We start from the raw sequence: 15,719 nt of genomic DNA on the forward strand, positions 1-15,719 counted from the left end.
TGGATGGCTGGGGGAAAAGGCCCAAAAAACTACAGACAATGCCTTCATCAAACAACACTGTTTCACGACGCGTCAGTGACATGGCAGGAGATGTTTTGAAACAATTACTGCTTCACATACAAGCCAGTGAATTATATGTGTTGCAGCTGGATGAGTCAACAGACGTGGCGGGCCTGGCACAGCTCCTGGTATATGTCCGTTACGTTTATGGGTGGTCAATTAAGGAAGACATCCTCTTCTGGAAACCAGGACAGCATGAGAGGATATTTTTAAAGTACTGGACAGCTTTGTGACATCAAATGGACTTTGGTATCTGTACTGATGGCGCAAAGCCATGACGGGGACATAGTGGAGTGGTAACGCGCGTGCAAACAGTTGCTCCCGATGCCACTTGGGTACACTGCAGCATCCACCGAGAGGCTCTTGCTATCAAAGGAATGCCTGACAGCTTGAAAGACATTTTGGACACCACAGTGAAAATGGTTAACTTTGTTAAGCAAGGCCCCTGAACTCTCGTGTATTTTCTGCATTATGCAATGATACAGGCAGCGACCGTGTAACGCTTTTACAACATACAGAAGTGCGCTGTTTGTCAAGGGGCAAAGTATTGACAGGTTTTTTTGAATTGAGAGACTAGCTTAAAGTTTTCTTTACTGACCATAATTTTCACTTGTCTGACCGCTTGCAGGATGATGAGTTTCTCACACGACTGGCCTATCTGGGTTATGTTTTTTTTCCGCCTGAATGATCTGAATCTAGGATTACAGGGACTTTCCACAACTACATTCAATGTGCTTTGATTAAGAAGCTGGAGCTCTTTTCTGTCTGCATTAACAAGGACAACACACAGGTCTTTCCATCATTGTATGATTTTTAGTGTGCAGATTAACTCAAGTTTACGGACAATGTCAAATGTGATATAGTGAAGCACCTGAGTAAGCTGGGTGAGCAATTATGCAGGTACTTTCCCAAAACGGATGACACAAACAACTGGATTCGTTATCCCTTTCATACCCTGCCTCCAGTCCACTTATCGATGTCTGAACAAGAGCCTCATCGAAATTGCAACAAGCGGTTCTGTGAAAATGTTATTTAATCAGAAGCCACTGGCAGATTTCTGGATTGGGCTGAGCTCAGAGTATCCTACCTTGGAAAATCGTGCTGTTGAAACACTGATGCCCTTTGCAACCACGTACCTATGTGAGAGTGGATTCTCAGCCCTCACTAGCATGAAAACTAAATACAGGCCCAGACTGTGTTTGGAAAATGATTTAAGACTGAGACTCTCCAATACAACACAACATTGCAGAGTTATGTGCATCCTTTCAAGCACACCCTTCTCATTAACCTGTGGTGAGTTATTCACAATTTTTGATGAACAAATAAGGTTTTATGTATAAGATGGCTAAATAAAGAGCAAAATTATTGATTATTATTATATTACTATTTGTGTCCTGGTCCTTTAAGAGCTCTTTGTCACTTCCCACGAGCCGGGTTGTGGCAAACTCACACTCATTCTTATGTTTAATAAATGTATCGTATAGTGTGTGAGGGGCAGGCTTACAATGATGGCAAAAAACAACATTTGAAAGTGCGCTGGCGCTTGAGGGGGTCGCAGCTGGAAGTTGAATGTTTGAAGGGGTACAGGACTATAACAAGTTTGGGAACCTCTGCACTAGGGGAAAAGTTAATCTATGCCACTGTCATCCCGCACATACAGTACACTTGGTTTCCTGAATAGTTTGCCCAGCATAGTTTCCAAGAATAAATGAAAACTGGTCGTCTTCCTCCTCTCCGTGCCCTGTAATGGAGAAGTATCTGTTATGTCATCCAGCTGTTAAGGCTGATATGAATGAAGCATCGGTCTCCAGTTTGGCCATGTGTCTGACATGGTCATGTACAAGGGGCTGACGGCTCGTGCCCCATCCCTCCTTTCTCCTCCCATCCCTCCTTTCTCCTCCCATCCCTCCTCTCTCTCCTCCCATCTCACCTCTCCTCCTCCCATCCCTCCCCCTCACTCTCCTCTTCCCTTCTAGCTGCACCCATTCCCTCCCCTAGTCTCCCCCTTTTGCTTATCCACTCTTCTTCCTCCCCTTTCTCCCCCTCCTCCCCCGGTGGGTCGGACCTCAGGCCAGGTGGCCACAGCTTCATAGTGAACTAATTATGGCTGATGTGCAGGACTGCAGATTAAGTGACATGATTTGTGGAAAATGTCCCAAATTAGGCCGACTGTGTCTAACTTTTGTAACTAGAAACTGGGGCGAACAGTACTCTGGGTCAAGAGACTAATGTGGATTAATGTGAGGAGATTAATGGTTATTCTGTTCACATTTGGTGAAAAGAGATGGTCAGACATGGATTAGTCATTAGTGCCTCTGTATTACTGATAAAGTTAACTATTTTACCGTTGTATTTTCTGTTTTCCAAAGGCTACTTTTCTGCCCAATGTTTCAAAAGACGAGTCCGTGTGGAATAGTACCTGTATTACTGATCAAGAATACCCTCTTCTTTTTTGGTTTGACGTGGTCACACTTTGGACAAACCATTAGGAACACCTGCTCTTTCCATGACAGACTGAGCAGGTGAATCCAGGTGAAAGCTATGATCCCTTATTGATGTCACTTGTTAAATCCACTTCAATCGGTGTAGATGAAGGGGAAGAGACCGGTTAAAGAAGGATTTTTAAGCCTTGAAACAATTGAGACATGGATTGTGTTCGCCATTCAGAGGGTGAATAGGCAAGACAAAAGATGGAAGTGCCTTTGAACAGGGTATGGTAGTAGGTGCTATGCGCACCGGTTTGATTGTCGAGAACTGCAACGCTGCTGAGGTTTTCACCCTCAATAGTTTCCTGTGTCTATCAAGAATGGTCCACCACTCAAAGGACATCCAGCCAACTGCAGGCCAGTGGTCGAAAATGGTTAATTGATAAATGGGGACAAAGGAGGCTGACACGAATTGTGTGGAGCAACAGACGGGCTACAGTTAGTCAACTGACAGTTCAGTACAACATTGGTGCCCAAAGACCGATAAAATATTGCTCAACTCGTCGTACCTTGACAAGAATGGGGTATGGCAATCAACGACCTTAAAGTTGAACTTCTTTCAGCAAAAAAAAACAAGAAACGGCGGTTGCGTTGGGCTAATGAACAATACTGGAGAATTGGAAAAAAATGACCTGGTCTGATGAATCTCAACTTACTGCTGTTTCATGCTGATGAGGGGACTAGGGTATGGAGTACATGCATCCATCATGCTGCGTGTCACAATTGCAGGCTGGTTGTGGTGTGGGGTGTGTTTTCATGGCAGACATTGGGCCCCTTGATAAAAGTGGAGCAACGTTTGAATGCCACAGGATATCTGAACATCATTGCCAATCAGGTGCATCTCTTTATTGCAGCAGTCTATCCATCTGGAAATACCATTTTTTTCCCCCAGCAAGATAATGCCCCATGCCACAAGGCTAGGATTGGCCAGGAATGAATCCACAAACATGACATTGAATTCAATTTACCGCGGTGGCTTGCCCAGTCACCAGATCTGAATCCAATTGAGCATCTGTGGGATGATATGGAATGAGCTATTCAGAGTAGAGATCCATTACCAGCCAACTTGACACAACTGTGGGAAGCATTCGAGTCACCATGGGCCAGAATCCCTGTGAAACGCTTTCGACACCTTGTAGAGTCCGTGCCCCAACATTGAGGCTGTTCTGGGGGCGAAAGGTGGTGCAATGCAATATTAGGTGTTCTTAATGTTTAGTACATTTACATTTTAGTTATTTAGCAGACGCTCTTATCCAGAGCGTACTGGTCCCCCGTAGGAATCAAACCCACAACGCTGGCGTTGCAAACACCATGCTCTACCAACTGAGCCACACGGGCCCAGTGTGCATAGTACACTTGGCGTATGATTTAATATTGATTAAAAAAAATAAATCCACCTCACCTGATAATACTACCTGAACTGTATTTGTTTATATAGATTGTACCATTCACCATGTCACCTCCGCTCAGCCCGTACAGTCCTCACCATGTCACCTCCGCTCAGCCCGTACAGACCTCACCATGTCTCCTCCGCTCAGCCCGTACAGACCTCACCATGTCTCCTCCGCTCAGCCCGTACAGACCTCACCATGTCTCCTCCGCTCAGCCCGTACAGACCTCACCATGTCTCCTCCGCTCAGCCCGTACAGACCTCACCATGTCTCCTCCGCTCAGCCCGTACAGACCTCACCATGTCTCCTCCGCTCAGCCCGTACAGACCTCACCATGTCTCCTCCGCTCAGCCCGTACAGACCTCACCATGTCTCCTCCGCTCAGCCCGTACAGACCTCACCATGTCTCTTCCGCTCAGCCCGTACAGAGCTCTCATCTCCTCTCCCTCCTCCGCTCAGCCCGTACATTCTTTTGTAGCAGACACTCTTATCCAGAGCAACCTACAATAAGTGCATTCATCTTAAGATAGCTGGGTGAGACAACCACATCTCAGTCATAAAGTAAGTACATTTTTCCTCAGTTGTCATCAGTAAAGTCAGTGCTAGTAGGAGTTTTATAAACACACAACTCAGCACCAGGTGTTTCTGTTGAGGGGAAACTGCAGTCCTTCTCTATTTATCTCCCGTTAACTTTCCTTAGACCCCTGCTTTCCTCTCCGTCCATCAAACACACACACATACAAACTGTGACACACACACCGAGGAAGATGTCTCTGTAATGTTTGTATTTTGTGGGCCTGCAGGGGCTCATGGTTACATGGTGGTGGGATCGATCCTCTCAACCCAGTCCGGGCACTCTGAGGGAGGGAGTAAGTGCTCCCCTGCCTACCTTCTCCCTTCCCAGAACCTGGGTGTGCCCCAATAAGCTCTCCTTCCTGCTGAGGTGTGCATTTGTTTACTACTCCACACAAATGTAAAAGCATTGGATTAGTGTAGGTAAAGTCTAGAGGGAGTTTCTGTATATCAATCATTTCCTTACAAATCCATGAAGGGAAGTGAACAAGTGCACACTTCGGGAGAAAGGAAGGATATATGATTGGGACACAACCGTGACCTTGTGGTGCGCACATCCATTGCTCCTCAGTAGGGGGCAGTAGCACATAATGATGGTACAGAGAGGGGGCCTGGAGAGCAGGGGGAGGGGTGGAGGGGACGACACTTAACCATAACACAACCACCTGTTCCCTCCCTAACGCTCACGGCCAGGCACAGGGCATGTCCTAAATGGCACCCTATTCCATACGGTGCACTACGTAGGGAATAGTGTGTAATTTGGGACAAGTCTTAGTAGTGTGGGGGGGGCACAATGTTTTGCTGTGCTGACTGCGGACATTGATTGACTCAGTTTTTATCCAGTGCCTGACCTGCTCTCTGGTCTGAGGCTGAGGACACACGATGGATACATGTTGAAGCATGACTAGCTCCCAGCAGTAGTATAACCACCTCTTGTCCCTCCTTAAGCACCAGGCCATAATCTGGATGTAATACAGATTTAGACGGACAGAGTCTTATAAAACTCAACACTTTATCTCTCTAGGATCCCAGATTTCAGACAATTGACACTATTTAAAGAAAATACACTGCTCAAAAAAATAAAGGGAACACTAAAATAACACATCCTAGATCTGAATGAATGAAATAATCTTATTAAATACTTTTTTCTTTACATAGTTGAATGTGCTGACAACAAAATCACACAAAAATAATCAATGGAAATCCAATTTATCAACCCATGGAGGTCTGGATTTGGAGTCACGCTCAAAATTAAAGTGGAAAACCACACTACAGGCTGATCCAACTTTGATGTAATGTCCTTAAAACAAGTCAGAATGAGGCTCAGTAGTGTGTGTGGCCTCCACGTGCCTGTATGACCTCCCGACAACGCCTGGGCATGCTCCTGATGAGGTGGCGGATGGTCTCCTGAGGGATCTCCTCCCAGACCTGGACTAAAGCATCCGCCAACTCCTGGACAGTCTGTGGTGCAACGTGGCGTTGGTGGATGGAGCGAGACATGATGTCCCAGATGTGCTCAATTGGATTCAGGTCTGGGGAACGGGCGGGCCAGTCCATAGCATCAATGCCTTCCTCTTGCAGGAACTGCTGACACACTCCAGCCACATGAGGTCTAGCATTGTCTTGCATTAGGAGGAACCCAGGGCCAACCGCACCAGCATATGGTCTCACAAGGGGTCTGAGGATCTCGGTACCTAATGGCAGTCAGGCTACCTCTGGCGAGCACATGGAGGGCTGTGCGGCCCCCCAAAGAAATGCCACCCCACACCATGACTGACCCACCGCCGAACCGGTCATGCTGGAGGATGTTGCAGGCAGCAGAACGTTCTCCACGGCGTCTCCAGACTCTGTCACGTCTGTCACGTGCTCAGTGTGAACCTGCTTTCATCTGTGAAGAGCACAGGGCGCCAGTGGCGAATTTGCCAATCTTGGTGTTCTCTGGCAAATGCCAAACGTCCTGCACGGTGTTGGGCTGTAAGCACAACCCCCACCTGTGGACGTCGGGCCCTCATACCACCCTCATGGAGTCTGTTTCTGACCGTTTGAGCAGATACATGCACATTTGTGGCCTGCTGGAGGTCATTTTGCAGGGCTCTGGCAGTGCTCCTCCTGCTCCTCCTTGCACAAAGGCGGAGGTAGCGGTCCTGCTGCTGGGTTGTTGCCCTCCTACGGCCTCCTCCACGTCTCCTGATGTACTGGCCTGTCTCCTGGTAGTGCCTCCATGCTCTGGACACTACGCTGACAGACACAGCAAACCTTCTTGCCACAGCTCGCATTGATGTGCCATCCTGGATGAGCTGCACTACCTGAGCCACTTGTGGGGGTTGTAGACTTCGTCTCATGCTACCACTAGAGTGAAAGCACCGCCAGCATTCAAAAGTGACCTAAACATCAGCCAGGAAGCATAGGAACTGAGAAATGGTCTGTGGTCCCCACCTGCAAAACCACTCCTTTATTGGGGGTGTCTTGCTAATTGCCTATAATTTCCACCTGTTGTCTATTCCATTTGCACAACAGCATGTGAAATTTATTGTCAATCAGTGTTGCTTCTAAATGGACAGTTTGATTTCACAGAAGTGTGATTGACTTGGAGTTACATTGTGTTATTTAAGTGTTCCCTTTATTTTTTTGAGCAGTGTATAAAACCAAAGTGTTGTAACTTTGAGGCAATGTCCGGTTGCATTTTATAAGATGAACGAAACAATTCAACCCCACTAGGAGAAGACCTGGGTGAATTAGAATATTTTTCATAAGAGTCGGAAGGGTTTAATTATTTCAATGGAACACAGCCTGACTAAGCATAGTAAACGTAAATCTGGGGCTCTCCAATTAGTTTGAAATATTAGGTTTGTTATGGTTACATAAGACAGAAGGTTACTTAATAAATGAAAACCCTTTAACCTAACTAACGTTAGCCACCTAGCTAACGTTAGCAACAACACATTGGAATTTGTAACATATCATACGTTTTGCAAATTCGTAACATATAGTACGAATTGCAATTCCTAACGTATCATACGATATGGATGATGGACATCCACAAATTAATACATACCACACCAAACGTAACATAACTACCTGACCAAAAGTATGTGGACACCTGCTCGTTGACAACTAATTCCAATATCATGTGCATTAAATAGGAGTTGGTCCCCCCTTTGTTGCTACACTCTTCTGGGAAGGCTTTCCACTAAATGTTGGAACGTTTCTGCGGGGACATGCTTTCATCCAGCCATGAGCATTCGTAAGGTCGGGCACTGATGTTGGGCATTCCAATTCATCCCAAAGGTGTTTTTTGGGGTTCAGGTTAGGGCTCTGTGCAGGCCAGTAAAGTTCTTCCACACCAATCTCAACAAACCCTTTCTGTATGGACCTCGCTTTGTGCATGGGGGCATTGTTATGCTGAAACAGGAAAGGGTGTTCCCCAAACTGTTGCCACAAAGTTGGAAGCAAAGAATCGTCAAGATTGTCATTGTATGCTATAGCATTAAGTTCTCTCTTTACTGGAACTAAGGGGCCAAGCCGGGAACCATGAAAAACAGCCCCAGACCATTATTCCTCCTCCACCAAACTTTACAGTTGGCATTATGCATTCGGGCAGGTAGGGTTCTCCTAGCATCCGCCAAACCCAGATTTCTCTGTCGGACTGCCAGATGGTGAAGCGTGATTCATCACTCCAGAGAACGCGTTTCAGCAGCGAGCTTTACACCACTCGAGCCGATGCTTGGCATTGTGCATGTTGATCTTAGGCTTGTGTGAGGCTGCTTGGCCATGGAAACTCGTTGCTTCCAGAGGCAGTTTGGAACTCGGTAGTGAGTGTTGCAACTGAGGACAGATGATTTTTACACGCTACGCACTTCAGCACTTGGTGGTCCAGTTCTGTCCAGTTCCACTCATGTGGCTTGCCACCTCGCGTCCAAGCTGCTGTTGCTCCTAGACGTTTCCACTTCACAATAACAGCACTTACAGTTGACCGGGCAGTTCGAGCAGGGCAGAAATTTGACGAAGTGACTTGTTGGAAAGATTGCATCCTATGATGGTGCCACATTGAATGTCACTGAGCTCATCAGTAAGGCCATTTTACTGCCAATGTTTATCTGGAGATTGCATGGCTGTGTGCTCGATTTTATACACCTGTCAGCAATTAGTGTGGTTGAAATCGCCGAATCTGCTAATTTCAAGGGGCGTCTCTCTCTCTCTCTGTCTCTCTGTCTCTTTCTGCATCTCTCTGTCTCTATCTCTCTCTCTGTATTGAACATGTATAGTAGATACTGTATGTATACATTTGGGCAAAAGTTAAGTTTATGTTTGTTGTAGATATAAAAGCTGATTTGATTTTGTGTGTCAAGGGCTCTGGTGAGCTCAACATCTATTCAGCAACTCATACAGCTGAGTCTCTACAGCAGGGGTAGGCAACTATATTGAACAAAAATATAAACACAACATGTAAATTGTTGGTCCCATGTTTCATGAGCTGAAATTAAATATCCCACAAATGAAAAGCTTATTTCTCTCAAATGTTGTGCACAAATTTGTTTACATCCCTTTAAGTGAGCATTTCTCCTTTGCCAAGATAATCCATCCACCTGACAGGTGTGGCATATCAAGAAGCTTATTAAACAGCATGATCATTGCACAGGTGCACCTTATGCTGGGGACAATGAAAAGGCATTTGTCACACAACAGAATGCCACAAATGTCTCAAGTTTTGAGGGAGCGTGCAATTGGCATGCTGACTGCAGGAATGTCCACCAGAGCTGTTGCCAGATAATTTAATGTTCATTTCACCTACCATAAGCCGCCTCCAATGTCATTTTAGAGGATTTGGCAGTACGTCCAACTGGCCTCACAACCGCAGACCACGTGTAACCACACCTCCACATCCGGCTTATTTACCTGCAGGATCGTCTGAGACCAGCCACCCGGACAGCCTCCTGAGTGGCGCAACAGTCTAAGGCACTGCATCGCAGTGCTTGAGGCGTAACTACAGACCTGGGTTTGATCCCAGGCTGTGTCATAGCCGGCCGTGACCGGGAGACCCATGAGTAGCGCATAGTTGGCCCAGTGTCATCCGGGTTATGGGAGGGTATGGCCGGCCGGGATTTCCTTGTCTCATTGCACTCTAGTGACTCTTTGTGGCGGGCCGGGCACCTGCAAGCTGACTTTGGCCTCCAGCTGGATAGTGTTTCCTTCAAGACATTGGTGCGGCTGGCTTCCGGGTTAAGCGAGCAGTGTGTCAAGAAGCAGTGCAGTTTGGCAGGGTCGTGTTTCGGAGGACGCATGGCTCTCGACCTTCACCTCTCCCGAGTCTGTAGGGGAGTTGCAGCAATGGGACAAGACTGTAACTGCCAATTGGATTCCACAAAAAAGGGATACCACGGAAAAAAGTTTTGCACAACCGAAGAATTTCTGCACTGTCAGAAACTTTTTCAGGGAAGCTCATCTGTGTGCTCGTCGTCCCTGCCAGGGTCTTGACCGGACTGCAGTTTGGCGTTGTAACTTACTTCACTGGGCAAACGATCACCTCCGATGGCCACTGCCACGCTGGAAAAGTGGATGAATCCCCATTTCAACTGTACCAGGAAGATGGCACGTAGTGTGGACAAGCGGTTTGCTGATGTCAGCATTGTGAACAGAGAGCCCCATGGTGGCGGTAGGGTTATGGTATGGGCAGGCATAAGCTACCAATAACAAACACAGTTGCATTTTATCAATGGCAATTTGAATGCACAGAGAACGTCAGAGCGGATGGTCGGGGGACCGGAACATCATTTATCATTTGTCCACTGCAAATTGACCACAATTAAGCTCAAACAGAGATTATTTTCAAATAATAATTTCATACCTTGATTTCCTTGAGACACTATCGCGTCCATTTTTATATTCATGGGAATACATGGGAACAGATTTCCTGACCCCTGCCCTCCGTTCACTATCTGCATTGTATCGCTCAAAATAAATACCTAGATTAAAGCTTCACTGCCGCAATTGTCCACACCCATCTCTCTCCACCAGTATTTCTAATGAAAAGAAACAGACATTTCACAATTTTTGTGTTCTGATTTACCTTCATCTGTCCCACTCCCCCTCCCACCCCTCCTTTCCTTCCACAAAAACAACCCATCTCCCAAAAGACAAAACACCAAAACTATACCCCTGATTTGAGGTGGGTGGGGTGGCTCTTTCAATGCAGGCAAGGTACATTTGCGATTCTAGTTGTGTGTAAATATTCGAAAACATTGGGAGAATCCAGGCTTGGCATTGTGGGCTAAGACATGCATCCTTATCGGTATTGTGTTCACACTACAGCATCCTCCTGCTGTTTCTAATCTGCCGCTTCTGCTGTGAGCAAAACTGGACAGGCATTTATTGTCTCAGCAGGGGGACGCTTGACAAGAGAATGTTAAACACTCCACTACCTGCAATTTTCAAAGGCGATACCAGACGATAAAATGTAGATACACGCTTAATTTGTGTTTTGGATGAAACGGCGGCGGAGAGAAAGCAACCGCAACCAGAAAATAAATAATTTTTGGAAAGGGGGTGGTATACTTTTTCTTTTCTTTATTTTGTTTTCTGTTAGAGCTGTGTTTGTCTGTTTTCGATTTGTTTTGGGTTTCAGCATTGGCTGTAGAAGTTCAGGGGACAGGGCATAAAGAAAAGTGTTGTCTCCTCTCCTCTGTAGCCTATGATCCCCAAGGGGTAAAAAGAATGAGGACTCCAAGAGGAAAGTGCCAAAGTGGAGTCTTCCGTCCAAACTGAAAGGCATTAAAGGTAGACTCAGCAATATGACGTAGACGCACAAAGTAAACAGTATAGTGGATAAAATTCTGCAACAACTAAGAGTGTTGAAGCACGAGGCTAAACTCCCCAACTGTTTTGGTTCTGTATCTACCACACTCTAACAGCGTGAAGCAAACCCATACTCATGCGCAGATACTGTGTGGGAGCGAAGTCTTGCATCTCGCTCATAGCAATATCGGCAGTGCTGCTCGTGGCAATGTTATTTAGCTGACTCTACCTTTAATATTATTTAGCCCTGGCAGCAGCTTTGAGTGGGCTTAGCGTTCATCAAAAAGACATGTTCATCAGCATGTGGCAGCCTGCCTGACTGGAGCTGTCTGTGCTTGAAGTCCACTCCTTCACCCCCTCCCTCTTTATTCCTGCCTCCTTCCCTACTTGCTCACCCAACCCCCACACCAGGGTTGGGCTCAATTCAGAATTTAATTGAGAATGCCTCATTAAATTCAATAATTGAATTTGAGTTGAATTAGTAAACAGGATGCAGAATTTGAGTTGGAATGAAAGGAAATGTAACTTGAGTTTGGTGAAATTAAAATGCCTCTTCTATTCTATAATAGGTGTGGTGTATATTTGTATAGATATTGTACATAAAGCATCAAACATGTTATATACATGTATATCAAATATTGTTGAAACAAATTATTTTCAGGTCAAACTGTTCAAAAATGTATGATCAAAGAAAGAAAAACCTGTATGTGAATATTCTAAGTTATTATATTTCAATGAAATCACTTAAATGTTGTTAAATATGGGGAAAATACTGAATTTCCCAGAATACATTTAACCCTCAAGTTGACCCTAAAGCCTTCAAAAACAAGCCAAACAAATGAAATGATTGCTGGAAATACTTTTGTCTTTCCCATTCACCATCTGAATGGCACACATACATAAGCAATGTCTCAATTGTCTCAAGGCTTAAAAATCCTTCTTCAACCTGTCTCCTCCCCTTCATCTACACTGATTTGAAGTGGATTTAACAAGTGACATTAATAGAAGATCATATCTTTCATGTGGAATCACCTGGTCAGGCTATGTCATGGAAATATGTTTTGTACACTAAGTTTTAAACAGTATATGAACATTGTTTCCAGAGAAAAGTTATATATTCTTTGGTATCTGAAAGTGTGACCTGTCAGATTCAATGACACTCAGGTTCTATGACTGAGTGGAATTTCTTTGAATTGCACTTGATTAAATTCTAGGAACTCAAATTCTACATACTGTGGGGTGTGGCCAATTCAATTTGAAACTTCAACCCTGCACTACACCCCTCCTTACTCCCTAAATTGTATACCCCCACACTCACCTCCTTTCCCACCCACCCCTCTCCCTCCCCACTCATCACCTCCTTCCCCACCTCCCTCCCCACTCATCACCTCTCTTCCTCCCCACTCATCATCTCTTCCTCCCCACTCATCACCTCTCTACCTCCCCACCCATCACATCCCTTCCTCCCTACCATCACCTCCCTTCCTCCCTACCCATCACATCCCTTCCTCCCTACCCATCACCTCCCTTCCTCCCTACCCATCACCTCCCTTCCTCTCTACCCATCACCTCCCTTCCTCCCTACCCATCACATCCCTCCCTGCCATCAACTCCCTTCCTCCCTACCCATCACCTCCCTTCCTCCCTACCCATCACCTCCAGTGGTGTAAAATACTTTAAATTACTACTTACAGTGAGGGGGAAAAAGTATTTGATCCCCTGCTGATTTTGTACGTTTACAACGTAAGAAATGATCAGTCTATAATTTTAATGGTAGGTTTATTTGAACAGTGAGAGACAGAATAACAACAAAAGAATCCAGAAATACGCCAGGGGCAGAAGGGACGGGGGGACACACGATCCCATCCTGGGAAAAATATGATTTGTCCCCCCCAATATATCACTGAAACATAACTATGTAATATAAATAATACGCAATGAAAGCAATTGTGCTGATTATAGACACTTAATAGCGCATTTTTAAGTTTCAAAAGATTGCGACCCCCCACCCTTTGCCTCACAATGGTTTGATCCACTGCCAGTTCCTTATTTGGCAAGGTAACAGAGGGGTGGTATCCACTGTCTGAAAGGCACTCAATGAACGTAACTGACGTGAGGTTAATCTAGTCAATCGCGCACACACACTAGCTGAATATGCAGAGCTAGCGCGCAAATATTAACTATTAAGCTAGCTAGTACCTATTCCATTTATGTGGCCTCGTCAAAGATGGAATCTTTGCTATCGTCAATTTATTCCAAGATCAGCATGCAGATGATGTAAGTTAGTGCTTCAAAGTCCCTGTGATAAGGTTAGCGATAAACTGAAGTCCAAACTGAACAGAACTACACTCTCTTCTACCATTGTCTTAAATATATTTAATGGTCTCGTTGCAAAAGCTAAATTGTCACAAGGGAACTTTTATTTATTTATTTTATTTCACCTTTATTTAACCCGGGTAGCAAAGATCATAGCAAACACCACTGAAACGGAATTGGTGCTCGCTAGCTTTGCAAATTCAGCTATTGTTGGAAGCCAGCCAATATGAAACAAACTATTAAAATTACAAAAGGTTGCAGCATATGTTGTGTAAATGGTGAACTCATACAGCTGTCAACTCTTGTAATTTTAATCCGTTTCACATTTGCTAGCTACCTTTTAGATCGAAGCCCAAATAGAATGATAAAAGATAAGATGATAGAAGCCCATCTCCTACTGTAAATAACCTACACACTGTGTGTGTGTGTGTAGCCAGCCAGCCAGGTAGAAAAATGGCAGAAAAATAAAAGACGGACATCAGAGTATTTTTCAGTACACCAAAACGCAAAGTAAGAACCCTAGTAGCCTAATATCTCAAAGACTAGTTGATGAAATGTTCATAAGAAAGAAATGAAATTCTAATGGAAATGTTTCACAATGATGTCATTAGGCAGAGCAGGCAACAGATGGCACACAGACAGCAGAGTTGGGGACAGATATGCAGGGACAGACTGGCAGAGACGGAGTCTCAGGTAAGTTTGTTGAGTCTTTGTTTGGCAACATTATGAAAGGTTCTCAATTTTTTTGACTTGTAAAATAGGAACATAATTGGAAAATGCCATGGATACCCCCACTCTCAACTTAAACTGGTGACTGAACTAAGATTTGTTAAAGGCAATGGTATTGCTGTGTGATTAGTTGTGTAGTTTTGGGTACCGGTAGTTAGGAGTACGGCAAACACCTTATTTCTTTGGTTCCTCAATATGCATTTTCCATATTACAATGTAGGCTATGTGTTACAGCACTACTTTTGGTGTCCCCCTCAGGAATTGCTCTTGAGAAAATTTCATGTAATTGTCCCCTCCAAAGTTGATATCAGATTTTCGCCCCTGAAATACGCATGTCAAAAATGTTATAAATTCATTTGCATTTTGAGGGAAATAAGTATTTGACCCCTCTGCAAAACATGACTTAGTACTTGTTGGCAATCACAGAGGTCAGACATTTCTTGTAGTTGGCCACCAGGTTTGCATACATCTCAGGAGGGATTTTGTCCCACACCTCTTTGCAGATCTTCTCCAAGTCATTAAGGTTTAGAGGCTGACATTTGGCAACTCAAACCTTCAGCTCCCTCCACAGATTTTCTATGGGATTAAGGTCTGGAGACTGGCTAGGCCACTCCAGGACCTTAATGTGCTTCTTCTTGAGCCACTTCTTTGTTGCCTTGGCCGTGTGTTTTGGGTCATTGGCATGCTGGAATACCCATCCACGACCCATTTTCAATGCCCTGGCTGAGGGAAGGGGGTTCTCACCCAAGATTTGACATTACATGGCCCCGTTCATCGTCCCTTTGATGCGGTGAAGTTGTCCTGTCCCCTTAGCAGAATAACACCCCCAAAGCATAATGTTTCCACCTCCATGTTTAACGGTGGGGATGGTGTTCTTGGGGTCATAGGCAGCATTCCTCCTCCTCCAAACACGGCGAGTTGAGTTGATGCCAAAGAGCTCCATTTTGGTCTCATCTGACCACAACACTTTCACCCAGTTGTCCTCTGAATCATTCAGATGTTCACTGGCAAACTTCAGACGGGCATGTATATGTGCTTTCTTGAGCAGGGGGACCTTGCGGGCGCTGCAGGATTTCAGTCCTTCACGGCGTGGTGTTACCAATTGTTTTCTTGGTGACTATGGTCCCAGCTGCCTTGAGATCATTGACAAGATCCTCCCGTGTAGTTCTGGGCTGATTCCTCACCGTTCTCATGATCATTGCAACTCCATGAGGTGAGATCTTGCATGGAGCCCCAGGCCAAGGGAGATTGACAGTTCTTTTGTGTTTCTTCCATTTGCGAATAATCGCACCAACTGTTGTCACCTTCTCATCAAGCTGCTTGGCGATGGTCTTGCAGCCCATTCCAGCCTTGTGTAGGTCTACAATCTTGT

Source organism: Salmo trutta, chromosome 25 (assembly GCF_901001165.1).
Source record: "Salmo trutta chromosome 25, fSalTru1.1, whole genome shotgun sequence".
NCBI classification, from domain to species: domain Eukaryota; kingdom Metazoa; phylum Chordata; class Actinopteri; order Salmoniformes; family Salmonidae; genus Salmo; species Salmo trutta.